At 33.2% G+C, this 17,174-nt stretch overlaps 1 protein-coding gene across 2 annotated transcripts in view; it reads left to right on the top strand.

The window, feature by feature from the left end:
* The first annotated feature begins 293 nt into the window (after positions 1-293).
* The window catches only part of LOC112689330, a 55,523-nt gene continuing 38,642 nt past the window's right edge, over positions 294-17,174 (top strand). Inside the window, exon 1 of one of the 2 annotated variants that reach the window (XM_025562980.1) lies at positions 294-689. The gene's annotated coding sequence lies outside the window, so the exon portion shown is untranslated. The remainder of the gene's footprint in view (positions 690-17,174) is intronic. The other variant, XR_003149118.1, reaches the window with a different exon arrangement.

Here is a 17,174-nt window from a genome sequence, read left to right as displayed (position 1 = left end):
ACAGCGGTGGAATATCGCAACGGTGCGGAGAGGCTAAAATCAAAAATATTCGTATCCCCACTCCCGGGTACGACGATCGAATTATGTCACCCGCGTATCCGGTGCAACGTTCCATCGTACGTACTACGATAAATAATATTCGACGCGAAGACGACGACACCGCGGCGGCCGTGGTAGTGCGTGCGCGTGGCCCCGGGCCGCTGCGGCATCGGTCGTCGTGGTGGGGGCAAAAGAAGGTTTTTACGGTTATGAGAAGACACCTGTTCGCTCGGATTCCTGCGCGCTGCTGGCAACTCGCTTCGGTTCAGTCTCCGCCGAAGACCTCGTGGCACGTATCAGTCATTTCGCGGCACCGGTTAGCGGTACACTCGTGCGTGTGCGTTGCGCGTGTGCGGTTTTTTTTTTTTCCCCGTCGTCGCGCGTCCGTTTCCCGACACGCACACACGCACACCGTGTGTTTCACACAGTGCTATCAAATATTCCAATAACGCTTATGTGTTTGTCGATCGTCGTTCTTTTTCTCGTTATTTTTCCCGTCTTGTCTACACGAGATTTTTTTTTTTTTTTCTACGGCGCAGTTGTCCGCAACGTGTGCACCTACACCCGCCCGCTCCCCGTACATATTTGTCTGCCTGCACTGCACTCCCTGCTCCGGCGGCCATCAAGGATATTCACCCTGAGGGATAAACGTAAGTGGCATTTCTTCGTACACGCGTCTTGTTGTTTACACGCCCCCGTCCGCGGCGAGGGACGCCATGTTGCGACTCGGAAATATCATGTTATACGTAGTTGATACGTTCCCACGGACAGAAAAACCGTATTCGTGGAATATTGTTGCCAACCACGGCAAAACCATTACGTTTCCGTCGGGTTTCAGTACGACTCCGTCACGGAAACAGATCAATGGCCCACAGACGCTTCTAATTACACACTATTTAACAGCACGGGTATCTAAAATTTTTGATGTACTTGTAGTTTCTGCAGCGATTTACGACTGTTGCAATTACAACATTAATGGCTGTTATAAATCAGTGTATCAATCATTTTTGTCGAGTATAATAATATTTTTGTTCGTTAATTTTCCATATATATTATCGTTTCGAAGTCGGTACTAATTTGGTTAATTAATATTTCGAAAATTTTCATCGGTGTACCAAAATCTTGTTGCTACAAACATCTTGTTTTGGAAATAAATATTTATTGACTGAGAATTGTTAATATAATTTATATTTTGTCATAAGCCCATTGTGTGAAACAGAAAAGGCGTGATAAAAAGTTAGCATACTGTGTATAGTTTGATTGAAACGTATGACATAAAAAAAAAAAAATTATGCAACGCAAGTAGCTAATGTCTTTATAAATGATTCCCTAAACAATATAGTTTATATACTAATCGATTCAGTACGTGAACATGTTTTGCAATGATTGTATTTTTAAAATATTATTTTGTTGTTTTGTGAATAATTTTACTTATTAATTAATTATTATTATGTACCCCTATGTCGTTTGGTTTAGTTTCGTTATAATATTTTGTTTAAACTATTACTACGAAATACGTTTTTTTATACAAGAAGACTCCTCAGTCATAATTTCTTAAAAAAGAGTTATTAGTATCTAAAATTATATATGTTATAATGCAATGTCTATGCATAGTATATATATGTAATCTCTATTATTTATAGCTTGAAAATAAAATAGATGTTCACCGCGATTTATAGAGGAATTCAAGTTGAATTTTCATATTGCCTTATATAATTTGAATAGAAATGTAAGAAATATTTTTACGACACTTAAACGTCTTCGGAAAAAATAGTTAATGCATTTTTAGTTGAATGATAAGTTTGATTTTGAGTACTTTAATACTTAAGGTTATTTGTATCAATATTTAAATTGTTTAGTTCATGGTTAGTGTACTTAAAAAATAATAATATTATTTTGTTTTTACAATCGCTCTAAAAATATAATGGAATATTTGCATGCGAAAAAAGGTATTTTGATAAATTGAATAGTGAATGACACATGGTCATTATTTTAAAATATTTTCAATGCTTTAAATATAATATTAATTGTATATTTTATTATTAAATAAAATGTTGTAGCTTATTAAATTTGGTTATTTTTTGGAAGATTTGAAATTAAGTAATAGTTTAATAGACTTATTATTTATTAATAAATATAAATTATAGATAAATTATATAACTTAATACTTGGTTTTTTTTTTTTGTACTGAAATGAAGGGTTATTAGCTATTTATAAAAATTTGACATTTTAACGTTAGAAATATTTTTCACTTATCATCCTATGAGTAATAACAATGTCCTGTATAGTAAAGGCTTACTTGGTGTCTCAAATTTTTAAAACTATTGTTGTTTCAAGTATTTTTGAATTACTATGATTATAATTTGACAAACATATAATTTGAAAATCACAAATATAAAAGTAAATTATTAATTCATTCCCATATTTTCTGTTCGTGTATATTTATGTATATATACACACACATAAGTACATCTTGAACGCGTGACTTAACTCGCCCATTGAACATGTTAGTGACGTCGGCGTGTTCTCCAAATCATCCATTGTACTCTCTATTAAAACATAAGTGCCGCTGTCGGTAATTTCATTTCGAAAGGCAAAAAACTTAGAGTTTATTATAAAGATTGTGTAAAACAACATATGTTATTGATAATTTATTTACCACATTAATAAAACTATAGAACGTTGATTTATTCAAATATTATTGTAATTATATTTATAGCGGTATAAATAAACGTATTGCCATCTACAGTTCGGTGCACTTAGTATGTAGATAGTAAATATTAGGCGTGTGTACTCGGGTGGGTCACTTTAGTTAGGTGGTTTCCAACGGCCGTTTTTTTTTTTTATTCTATGTTATGTTATTTTTTCGACACATAAAACCATGCATTGTTAAAACTATTGAACGCATGAATGAAGTCGATTGAAAACGACCCACATGCATTGTTTGCAGTAGTTAGTCGACTTACATTATATATTTTGTTCATATTAAGCACCCCGGGGAAACGAATAATATAACGGATTCATTATTCCATAACACGAGCCAATCTTGCATTTCCTATTTTAACTGAATTTAGTAATGTCTTCTTTTTTCCTTTTCCTTTTTTTTTTTTATTTGTAATTGTACTCACCGTTTTGTATTTTATCTAAAAACAAAAGAATATAACATCAAAACAACTGATATAATTCAAAGAAATATTATTTTGCGATTCGTTCTGTTAATTTTTATTACGTTTAAGTATTGTGTCAATTATTTTTTTAATATACTAGGACAAATTGTGGGTCAACGAGTAAAGCAAACAATAATAATTGTTTCATTTATTTGTTTACTCATAATTGTTGATCACAACATTTTCTTAATCATTTTTACTACAGTTTTAAAATTCCATTTTATGTTCTTCAATAATATAAGTTGTTTGAAGTTTATCATTATTAATTATTATTTCAATAGTGGTTTGCCTTGTTCCCATTTCTTCAAGTTTAATGACAATCGTCTATGATATCTGATTTGATATCGTGAATTTTTTTTATAAAATTTGATATTTTAAAATATTTCATGTTCCTTTTTTATCGTCCATGATTGAGTAACATAAATGTTATATTAATTTAGTTATTCTCAAAATTCAACCATATTTATAATAATAATACGAACTATTGAAAATGTTTCCATAAGAATATGCCATTAGTGTCTTTCGGTAGGCATATAATTATTATTTAATGGTTACTGGTCAGAGTTATATATTTATATCATTTGGTTGCATTGAACTGTTTATAACATTGAAATTATCTTACCTATAAGGAGGATTGACCGTTCTTTATATAGATATTATTTCGAATGGTGAAGGTTTAAAATATCTCAATTAAAAAAACCGAATGTAGGTACATATTATTGTACAGTATATTGGTATAAGTTAGCCTTAAACATAATTATATTCAACTTCGTGTATTGAACTAAATTAATAGTATATAAGTTAAATGTTTTAAAGATTATATGATTTGCTTGTGAAGTGAAACATTGAAATGTATATGCGTTCAAATATACATTAAAATGTTAAAGTAGACATTTTATCGTGATAACCAACAAAAAAAAAAGAAGATTCTTTAAATAACTTAATGTTATTTAGCTTTATACATATAGTTTGAAGAACATTAGTTTCATGAAAATGCAAAATGTTCACATTTTATCTAACAAAAATATAACGCAGGTAATAGCATTCATAAGTTACACAAAAAATGTCAGAAATCCTAAGTATAATATACATTTGGAGTAAAATTCAAAATATAAATTTAATAATTTTGTTTAACAATTAGTTATATTGTTTCAAATATTATTACTTTTAAACATACAAAATAATAAGATAAAATACCTACTTAATTTCGTGTTTTTTTATCATTGGTTAAAATTTGTGCGAAAACCGGATTTCAGTGAAATAAGTTACTTATATATTCACGCACGTGTACATAAGTTAACCAATAAAAATAGCGATGAATTTAACTAATTACTTATACGTGGCTTCATTAATTTAGAATTTAATTTGTATGATTAGCTATTCCGTTAACAAACAATACATAAACTGCAATGAGATAACGCCTTCATACATAATTTTAAATTTAATAGGATTTGATTGCTGATTGGTCTTTACTCATATAATAGTATAATCATTGATTATAGATAGTACTATATATAATCAATGGTATAATGAATAACAATTGAATTACAATTGATCCTCCGAGCTATGTTCAAGACACTGCGTAAAAACCGACATAATTTTAGTAGTCATTGTGACAATACATAATATATTGTTGTGCTATCTACATTTGTATGAGTTATGGTTTCTTTTTTTCTTTTAAGCCGATATTAAAAATAAACAAATTCTATTCCCTTAATTAGAATCAAAATATTTTTTGAATTCAGTGTTTTTCTACAGTATATTTTTTCATCATTTTTTCTCGTGTGATGAAGCTGACACGACTTTGTGATTCCAAATCATTATGGCAAACGCATTAAAACAAATGAGTGACTAATTCCTGACCTTAAGTGGAAATTTCAAAAATGAAAAACAATTAAAATACCTCCGTCATCAGTGGCAACGTTATAATAATATAATTACTAATCGTTGTTTTGGAATGACGTGAGTATTCATATACTGTACGTATTGCGCTCATAGAGCAGCTTAATTTGTGAAGCTGCCGTCGTTGACTCCTTGTCGTTCATAATTTTTTTCGGCCCGTAGGGAAAACGTCATTAATCAACCGAATGACTTGGGGGTTAACTCATCAATCAAAAAAAAAAAAAAAAACCTCACTCGAACTCTGTCCATCGTTGCCGTTTGCATGTACAGGTATTAGTTAGGTATTTCACATTATATTCTCGTACACTTCTCTTCACGTCGGGGGTAGCGGTACCATACGCACAGAACGTAATATTCCAAGTGTGCGATTCTCCTGATGAATCCTGCCCGAGACAGCAGGTACGCATTTCGATCGGTGGGCTGTACAGCCAGTATCCGTATTAAGTGCGGTTTCAAGGTCTAAATAACAACAACGACGACTACTACGTCTTTGCTCGATGCCGTGTGACCCCTGGTTCGGGTGCAGTAACGCGCATAGTATTTATTTCCGTCTGTTAACGAACCTAAGCGATTTATATTTTTGTGTGTGTACTTGGTCTTACATCCAGGCGAAACGCGTCACAAGCCTCCGTCGTTAAATCCCACGGGTCCGCCGGCGGTGACTACGATGAGAGAACGACTGCAGCGTTTAATCAATGCTAGTAATATATTATTTATATTATACATAAGGTTGATGGAACATGGCGAATATTTCGTTACTTAAGAAATTATTATTGTTGTGTGCAAGTGCGAATCTAGAAATGAAAAAAATGGGCGAGGCTAGTAAAGTGAATTACTGCTATAATTCGTAGTGCATGTCAATTTGTACAGTCTTTTTTACGTTTAATTTTTTAAATATTTTAAGTAACTACGTCTTATATGGTTATCCATAATGTCTAAGGGAGGCTTCAGCCCCCATAGTCCCCCCTTGTATCCGCGCCTGATTATGTGTACATATATGGTCGACGCGGCCGCCTCAGGGAGGAAACAGTTCTGCGCATTTTGTACTCACCGCGTGGCTATTACGCGGTCGCCGTGGAATATACATAATATGTATTTCAGGTTTGTTTTTAGAAACGATCGCGTTTCCACCCGGATCGCTCTCTATAGGTAGACGTAATTATTTAGCAATTTCATAATCGTTCTATATACACTTAACAGGTATCTGCCGCGGACCGTACCACCCGTCGGCACGGATTTCCAAAATAAGAAATAGTCGTATATCTTTGACAATAACCACTTACGAGCACTGCAAAACCGATTATTAGTATTTCGAACAAGTTCGTTTTTTTCTCTCTATAATCTCTACGCGTATGCACGTGCACACGCACGTTGTGCAATGTGCACATGTGTACGCGGAGTATGGAAACGCATGTCTTATTAGTATATATCGTGTACGTGTGATCCGCGGCTAAACCGTACCCAGTATTGGCCTGGTCGGATTATCGGTGTATTATTGCGCAGCTGCAGCGGAGCTCACCATCATGAGAACTGTTCGGTTTTGCAACACATAATATTGGTAATAATCGTGTGGCACCCCGGCAATAATAATCGAAAATGAAAGCACGGATTTACGCTGTACGCTGCACAATTCTGTACAGCGTTGGTCATAATACGGCAACTCGTTACATTCAAATGATAACATCGCAGCAGTGTAATTTCAGTTTATTCGATTGGACATTAAGATATCCAATTACCGTGGATTATCTCCCCGCGCTCGGGATAGCACGATATGGATATGTGGTAACAACGCGATCTTATGAATTATTTTTTATCGTTTTTACGCAATGTCGTTAATGAATAATTGTGTATCCGAGTCGACGAGTTACACGTCGATTATAATATTATGCATGTGCTGCGCACGCTTTATCCGTACGCGTTTTTCGCCACAAGGACGTTTTTTTTTTTTTTTTTTTTTTCACGCATACGTTTTGTAAATATTTTCAAACGTATTACAATACAAACGAGTAATAATATTTCACGATTCATCAAATGCCAAAATCGTATTACATATTCCGTACGTTATTATTATTATGATAATAATTATTTACTTTACGGTAATTGTGTTGTACTTACCGGAGTAGGTACCTATTATACCGATGGTGCGCCCATATAGTTTTGCCACTTGACAACACGGTCGTGTAAACGAAAAGGGTAACGCGCGCGTGTTTTTTCAAATCTTGCATTGGACAAAACTGGAAGGTTAAATTAGTTGTGTAGTGCTGTTGTGTGCGCACACCTGAGCGTGTAATCGTGAGTGTACGGTACACGCATTCGATTCCATTGATAATACATATTTCACGGATCCATTACACTAGAGCCTTGGAATTTACATATATAACTTTCGTGCACAAGGAAAACCGGTGCGTTCGCGTGTCATAATGATACGCAGTCTCTTCTGCAGTATGTGATATTTCGTTTTATTTTCTTGGACAATATAGCGTGCGGAATAACCAAATCCGTGCGCATTCATACTTACTTGCGTTATTTGCGCACAGGTATTATTTTACGTGTTCCGCGTATGTGTGTGGGTAATAGACGGTATCCATGGTTTTAAAAATTCCTTACCCATCGTGAAGTTGGTTTTCTTTTCAAAAAAGGTATAATATGTGATACGCGTTAGGAGGTTAAATGTGTTGGAATTCTTATGCTTTTTGGTCGAGGTGGAACAATATTGTATTTTTCGTTGTCATGCACATTTTGCAAAAATGCAATGGTCCGGTAAAATAAACTGATAAACACGTGGATGCGTGTAATATTGTGCTTGTTATCATATCCGTATGCCTTGAATGGTTTTGTATTTACGGATGTAAATTTTCGTATGAAATAATAAAACAAAAAACATTCTTTTGATGACACAAACCAATGGTGGTATTGGTGCGCGTCGTAATCAGAGCGACATTACGTGACGGTTATTGCGGTGAAAGTGTGATTTACATCAAGCTGAAATTAATTACTCGAAAATGTGTTCTTCGTTTTTAATTGTTATGCGCATAGTAAAATTATTAACCAACAATTAATCGTACAATTTTTAAGAAAAACGTAATAAATGTGCTTATCAAAATTTTATTCGTGTGTGTGTGAACCGACTTGAGAAAAAAACATTTTAAATAAAATCCACTAAAGGGGCTTTCACTGAAAATGGATTTTGTTTTTTGTTTTACCGTTTCCGGTATAAAAGAGCGGTCTATTACGTTGTATTTTTTTTTCGACAGTGCCATAAGATAACATACGTGGGATTTTGGTGGTTCGCATTGGGAGTATAATGCGAAAAATCGCAAGAACAAAAAAGTTAAATAACGTGAAACCTAGCATAGAACCGTCAAATGTATAACTAATTAACTGTATAACTATATTGAAATTTCTAAATTTTTAAATGTAGCGTAATTCGTATCCAAAAAACTATATCCAAACATCAAATTTATCAGATGACATATATTATATATAATGTATTTATTTTAATTATAATCATTTAAATGCAGTGATCAATATTTTTAATTTATAGCTGATAACTGTTTAAATATTTAATTTACCTGTAAAATTGAATTTTATAAAAAGTTTTCTATTTTTTTGTTCGGTGGATTCATATATATAATCTGGATAAAATATGGTACCATTGCTCTGTACCAAAATGTATATCATAGAAAATTGTGAATTATTTGTTTTTCAGGTCAAAATCCGTAAAAGAATGTTGGTATTGGGGGAAATTGATGATCCCCTCTTTTTATAAGAAGAGGATACTTTAATCTTTTGTCCGGAACATTACGAATTTTTTAGATGTTTACTATGTTTCTCGGACACGGCCGTGACCGATTGGAATTCTTTTTTGTCGATAACAACATAATAATACTAATAAATTATCGCAAATTACTACACTATCGCTTATTACTCTATCAACTATGTAAATAAATTTTAAATTTTAACTCTGAAAATATATTTAAAATTGAAAATTTCTTAATATTCAAAACTATTTATGTTCAAAGTAATTTAATTTACTTTATGATGTCTCTTAGATTATTATTTATTACTTTATAATGGTGATGAAGTATATACTCGTAAATACATTTATTTGAGTGATTTTTTTTTTAAATTGCATATGGAACAAGTTTTAAAAACTCATTATATATAACAAAACAAACATTTTAAATGTTAGCATTCGTTTGAAAAATGTTTATATGCTGTCGTAGATAATAAAAAGCCATTTAGAATTAGATGCTCAATTACAAGTGTAAATTAGATGTTGGTACACAATACTTAAAATTTTAAGAGATGATATAAAACTGCTAAAGATATAAGTTAAAAAGCAATTTGTAACGTATATTATTTCATCGTCAGATTCTAAAGACCATGTACATATTATATCTATACGTAGAATATTTCGAAACCAAATTCTGTCTTTTGTAAAGTTAAGATAGAAATAAAGTAACACTAGCGTCTTAATCACAATTGTTTTTCTTTTTGTACATGTTGCTCCAGCGACGTTTAAAAGAATTTGTAACGAGTTTATGTGCCGTAGAATGTTTTCAGTTAAGATGATCAGGTTCGTTTTTATAAGGCCGAACTGTCGTATAATATTATAATAATAAAACCTTAAGAAACTTTTTGATTTATCGCACACCGCGAACACAAGCAGAGTGCGAGCGAACCGCAGCGTATACATATTATTATATAGCATTCTTGTTTTTTCTGCTGTTTAATTGGATTATCACTTTCATATCGCGACAACGATACAATATTTTGTATATCTACAGAGGTTTTCGGACGGAGCAACCTCCATACACACTTTCATCCGACGTGGTATAATAAACATACACGTTTCAAGATAGCTAAAGCTACTGCGTGTGTTGAACTGCCTAATGTTTCTGAATAACGATAAAACCATAAACAAAGATTTGTTTCAAAATGCAACGTTAGATCACACACACACACACGCATGTATATATAATACGTTTATTACACATATACAGATGTATTAAATACAATAACCTATATATAAAGCGAGAATAAAATGTAGTTTAGTCGTTGGTCGCGGCACATTTCACGTCTGAATTTCGAATTTCCAATCGCAATCATCATCGAAACGAACGAGCGAAAGTCACTCGGAAATTCTAAAAATGTAATCGGTACGATTATTATACGTATAGACGCGTTATACATAATAATAATAATAATAAAAAGAAGAAAAATACTTGCAAATAAAACTAGCAGTGATCGCGATTCGACGACATAGTATACATGTACAGATACGCGTGTATTGAATGGAACAATTTTTATAAGAAATAATCATGGTAATATTGGCTTAGTATCATTGAATAATTCGAACTGCCCTGGTAGTCGTGTCAAGGCATTTTTTGCATTTCATGTCTGGCAAATATACCGAAATTAACAACCATTATTTACCCTTTTACAAACGTGGTTGTTATTGGTATATTTATTATTCCCGCGATATCTTTCAAATTGTAGTGTAACGCGAAAAGAGGTTAAGATGATTCACTTTCTGATGGATTTCCTGTAGTGACCTATAATTTAACTTGATAAAATTCAATATAATATATTACAGTGCGATCCCAGTTATCGCGGCAAATATAATAAGCAAATTGTTGTAAACTTAGGAGCAAATATTTATACAGTTATTAATTATGAACTGAAATTTTTTTTTTTTTAAATATCTGCTTTAGCATCAAAAATACTTGTAATCGGGTAAACATGAATAATATATTTGACTATTACTTAAACTTTTATCAATAATTTATTGTACGTGATTGAATTAATAACTAACTATATAGTAGGATTCACACAACTATGTATCTGTTATACAACCTAATGTATGAATATCGTCGAAATCTATGTAAACTATTGTTCTAAAAATATATTTCTCCCGTTTAACTTGAATATCATGTTATTGCGACCGGAGATTTTTTTTTTCGCATAGAAAATTTGACCGATCGCCAAAAGTATTCCCAGTGATACGCATCGAGTTTGATAAATATGTACAGTTTTAAAAATAAATACTTTTTGTATTACAAATGGTTCTAGCGATATCATATTTTAAATGTATATTTTCACTTTGTATAATGAACCGAGCCCGCCAGGATCAAGATAGTTTGGTAAAAAAAAGTCGGCAAGTAAACATGGCCCACGGACACACCTTTATGAGTAAAAAGTAGCATAAAGTATTACATAATATTATACGCACACGCGAAATGGTCAAAACGAGTAACCTATATCTTTGCAGCGACGTACTTCGGCTGCACATGATGGGTTGGCCAGATACACTGCTTATTTATTATACTAATTAATTACTCTGTATACAGTAATATATTATTGCATACGCGCGGCCGTTCGAACGGTTGGTTATGCGATAGAAATTTTAATTTTACGTACGGTAATGTGTGACGTACGCATATGGAGTTGGTTGATCGGGCGTCCAATGGACCGTTTACCGAACGATCCGCGAAAACTTACTCGCTTAGTACACTTGCACAGATTATCAGGTACATACGATTTTATTATAATGATTCGTTTAAATTTAAAAATAAAACATGTGTCATAGTTCTATACGTACGCTTTGTTATACATCTAGATACGTCTAAATATTTTGTAGTGAACTATAACGTAACGGGTTTTTATATCCTTCCGATAGACGCGACCAGTGCAACGCAAAACGGACACATAAACGCGTACACGTATACATAGTGTCTAAACGTGTACTTACATTTACTATACACGTCCATATCCCGTTCGACCGCACAACGTTGGTGTTTGATAATGCTTCGTAATATATATACATACATACATACATACATACATACATACGTGTGTGTGTGTGTGTGTATATACTTTTGTTCGGTCAGTCGAAAACAACGTAACACAATAATAAAAATAATAATACGCACGCACACTGGTGGAACTATGTGTTACCCAATACACGAATCAATACGACGACGGAATGTTTATACCGAGTTGTAGAGTATATAATACTCGAAGATGGGTCGACGGCGAACCGTATGTTACATTGTAACAACAATGTGCACGGCTCCGCGTATGATTGAATAACGATCGGAACAATTTTGTGGATTTTAAACCGTCGGACACGATTCCGCGCTTTAATGCACGTACGCCGATGTACAGTAACATAATATTGACGATTGCCGCCGTAACGTGCGTTCACCGAGTTCTACGTGTGTGCATTTTGATATTGAACAATGACCTATTCGCGGAGACAATCCGCTGAAACCTATATGTTATACGAGAAATCGTCCGGATACGTTTTAACAATATCGTTAGTCGATTTACTACACGGCAACCGATCAATGTGCGACGATCGTGTTGTGGATTATTGTCTAATAACTACGGCGATTGTAGAAAACCATCCGTCGAGTTGCTACTGTTGCTGTTGGCGCAGTCGACCGATGCAGCTAAACGAAGGGAATAATCGAATAAAATCCGCGCGATTACGGTAATAATATAATGAGTGGAAGCGGTGACGATGGTAATGCTTTAGGTACATACGTGAACAACCGTTATGGCACTAAGTCGTCGTCGTCATCGTCGTAACTGAACACGCGCGAGTACAAAGAGGACGAAGAACAAGTGTTTGTTGTGTATACGTTAGTGTATTGTTTGTATTTAAAAAAAAAAAATTGGCCTCGTTATCGTTGCAGCTCCGCAACACCAATTTCGGGGAGGAAATGCGTACGCAAAGCGGTGTTGTCAAACATAATATTCATAAGTACAATTATGAACTGCAAAAATACTACTCGAATACTATACGAGTAATACAGCCATTAAAATACGTTTCAATAATATTTGTTTATTATTACCACAAGTTTTTAAGTATCTAAAATTATACTAAAGGAATAAAATAGATAAATCAACTACCGATAGTTGAGCTTCACCTGTGATGTAAAACGTCGTAAGACCCAAATTAGCTCTTCTATAAGATTCGAAGTATATAATTTGCAATTCCATCAGTATTGCTTAACGAATAATGCAATATTTTTTTTTATTTTGTTATTGATGTTTTATCAACAGTAGGTTTACATTATTTACTTGGTAGTGGTACGTCTTGTACAGGGGCGTATTTTTTTTTTTTTTTTTGCTGAGTTAGAGAATTTCCTCTAAACAAAATTTCACAATTCAACCAATTAAAGGCAAAAATTAGAATTTCAGTAAATTATTTCAATTTTTACTATATAATTACTATTTTTTGTTTATAAAATTGATGAAATATAATACCTACATAATAATAAAAAATTAATAGTTACACTATAAGCGCGAACAATTTTAAATTAATAATTCATAAAACATTGATAATATGAACTTCTACAATTTACATTTTATAGGCGCCCTACTCATAAACATGCCCCTGGTTTGTATGTATGTACGCTATCGTGTGCGTACACCTGTGATCAGTGTTAGGATCGGTCTCATAGCCTTCTACCGAATTTCTCTCCTCCACTAACTGGCCAATTTGTTCAAGTCAATCGTAATGCAATCAAAATGATTTTATAAAAATTCGAACTGTATAAGAACGTACATTCTTCTCTGTGATCGGGCATTCTTTTCAAGACGATTGGATCGAAGCAAAATACAATTACGATTTTTAACATGTCTTATATTTGAATACTCAAGAAGTACAGGATCGCTTAAATACCATGGTATCCGATGCAACGAAAAAAATTATTTAAATATCGCTTACGGCATTCGATCACTACTCGAATCACCATGGTATCGCTACGTGAAGTGTTTCGACACGGACGGTCGAAATTTGAACGGCATCAGCACCTGTGATTGCAACCGATAACGACCAATATCCGCATATCGTCGCGATCGACAATGAGTTGGGCGGACGGAGAAAATATAACGTTTACTCGGGTACAAATTGATTTTCATCGCGTTTTGCTGGGCGCTTCCACCGCGGAATCCACGCGCAATGATACAAGTTCACATCGTCGAACATGATATTCGTCCGATACCGCGTTATTATTGTTGACGTACATGTGCATAATATTGTTATTATTACGTTTTACTTACGTTGCACATATGTGTATACGAGCGCGTGGCCGCCGCAACCGTTCATTAAATTGTTTAGAAAACGAGCGTTTCCTCTCGGCGAGAAATCGTTGTTCCGATGTATATAAAAAAAAAAAATCAAAAAATCTACAAGGTTCGCAACCGGCCGGCTAGTTCTGTTCGCGCCCAAAAACAACACAAGTGTACAGTGTCTGCGCAGCATGCCTCCTATAATTATAATATACGTACCTGCCGCGTAGACGGTTCACGCGCGTCCCACGGCTCGTTACATTTGGTCGCATAATGGTTGTAACCGATCGTCGTCATAATATAAACGTTTGAGAGCGTACCACGACTTAATTCATTAAAACTCGCGTTCGAATACGATGCGCATATTTTATTATTGTTAAGCCGTATACACTTGTGTGTTTCCGCTGCGAAATATGTCGTATTTACAGACGATACTTATATGGGCAACGCGCGTGGAAAAAAATGACACGAAATCGTCTGTATAACCTTCAATAACCGTGATATTGCCGTGTTTATCGATTTAATTTGTGCGCGGGTATATCAGATGTTCAATAATAATGCCCATCGCGTTATGATTGATTTTCTACACGCCGTGTGTGTGTGTGTTTTTTTTTTTTTTTTTTTTACTCCGTGTCGACATTCGCATAAGTACTCCGCTGTAACCTCAGTTATCGGTTCTTACTTGTTTTTTCCAATTTTCCCCTTTTTACTTTAGAAAGTGCCTACGAGGTATTAAAAAAACTCTTGTATGATTTGTTTTGATTCGCAATAATATATGTACAGTACAATAATGAATATATAGGAGTTTTTTGTGAGCCGGGAACACAACATTTTTTAAAATAATATTAAATACCTACTTGTCAACAAAAATATTTTTTAGTGTTGTATAGAGATATTATGTATTATTATACTGTAATATTACGCTTTTGAAGAGTTTTTACCTTTTTTCTTCTAATTTTTCTAAATCGATAAGTCTGAAAAACTGGACTGACAGAATTATGTATTGTTTTATTTTTTTAAACTCTTTACAGTAAGACAGTTAATTTGATGTTATCGTTGATATTTATAGAATATAACATTTGTATGCACCATGATTTCTATAATTATTAAATGTTGTTTTATTAAAGTCTAAAGTCGGTGGTCTGTAGTTATTGACTAAACGATTACACGTTGTGTTGTTAATTATTTGCGATAATGATCATTCACTAATTTATGATAACTACATAAGTTTTCAGAAATATTCAAACTATCGGAATATTATTATGTTCTACTATTTCTTTGATTTGAGTTTTATAAACATTCAGATTTTTCAACTTACATATTTTCTAATTAATTTTAAATTTTAAACTAAATTTTTTTTCTTTCCAACTTAATAGTTTTTTTTTCGAAAGTTCTATGTTGGAAAACTAAACATATATGATTATTTTCCATATTTTATAATTATCACGGAAACATGACGCTGTGTTGCAATATTTTAGTGAAATTTGATACTTTTGATCTACGATGGTCATACTATCTATTTGATTTTTTGTCGATTTTGGCGAGATAATCGAACGTGGTAGTACTACCCATTACTCAGCTTTCTCAATTTTCCATTCTAAACAAGGGCATTCGAAACCTACGTTGAGTTCATTACCGGTCGAAGACACGAAACAATCGGTAGGGCCTGTGGACTTTCACTGTTTCCAACGGAATGTGTGCAACTACATACATGCATATCGTATTAGAACATTGTGATGTTTACACGATTGACTTTATTTGTACTTGAAATCATATTTTAAATGTATCGAAATGTTATTTATGATACACCTAGTATATATTATAAAATATAAATGTATTAGAAAAAAAAATAAATAAATAAATAAAAATAATGTATATAATTTATTTTATATTGATTAATTTCCTTTAGTTTAACAAATTGAAAATTGCTGTGTTTTATTCACGTTTTCTCCGGCTATCTAAATTGGTTCTGCCATATTTTAATTATTGCATTTTCTATAAAAATAAAATACAGAAATAACAATTGATACATATTTATTATGGGCTATTAAGGACGTTAATAATAATATTTTCCGAAAGAAACATTAATATAATTCAAAACTGGATTATCGAATTCAGTTTTGCGTTTCATTTCGAGTAGCATTGGCCTCGTAATATTTTAAATTTATATTAAAATTGGATTACTATAATATCCGCCATGAATCTTAAAAAAAAAAATAAAAAAAAAAAAAAAACCCAATTATTGCAAACGTTAAGCTGAACCATTTCCATTGATTTGTTTATTCTTGCCGCGTGTACGACTACTGTATAATTTTGATCGTTGCCGACAAAAACCGTTAATCTATCTTTACGGTCGTATGGTAAGAAAATATAACAACCGGTTCACGTTGAACATAATTCGCATATGCATAATACATGTCTGTATATAAATATTAGAACGCCGCGTTAGTACCGTAATAATAAATAATTATAATACCGATGACCGAACGACGAACGCGAAAGTGGTTTCGCCGTGTACCATACGTCTGGTTCGCCCCGAGGGTTGTTTACACGCACCGTAATAATACAAGAGGAATTCGTGAGAAAGTGAAAACGCTGTAGCCGTCGGTACACATACATTTTGACACATGTGCATGTGCAATTAATTAATAAAAATCGAAAATAATTAAATGTCGGTAATGCTTGTATATGACGTGAAGATACGATGTATTTACGGTGTACATGCTGTTCGGACGTGTATACGAGGACCGGTACAATATACTCGTATGCTTAAAATTAACGCTAATATACAAGTGTTGGTGGTGTATAACTTGCGAACAGTAGTACAATTATTCTTTTTGGGCCGCATACGAATGGAAAATTCTATAAAATCCGATCCGTGTATAACACAACACAACAAAAAAAATTTTTTTTTGGTGCCTGTATTTTTTTTACCGATTATAACTTGGTGTGCTGATTTCAATCACACAATCAATTTTTTTT

The sequence above is a fragment of the Sipha flava genome, unplaced genomic scaffold (genome assembly GCF_003268045.1).
Source record: "Sipha flava isolate LNK unplaced genomic scaffold, YSA_version1 43_pilon_pilon, whole genome shotgun sequence".
NCBI lineage: Eukaryota > Metazoa > Arthropoda > Insecta > Hemiptera > Aphididae > Sipha > Sipha flava.
Note: the sequence above shows the minus strand (reverse complement) of the source record. Positions and strands in the feature narration are given on the sequence as shown.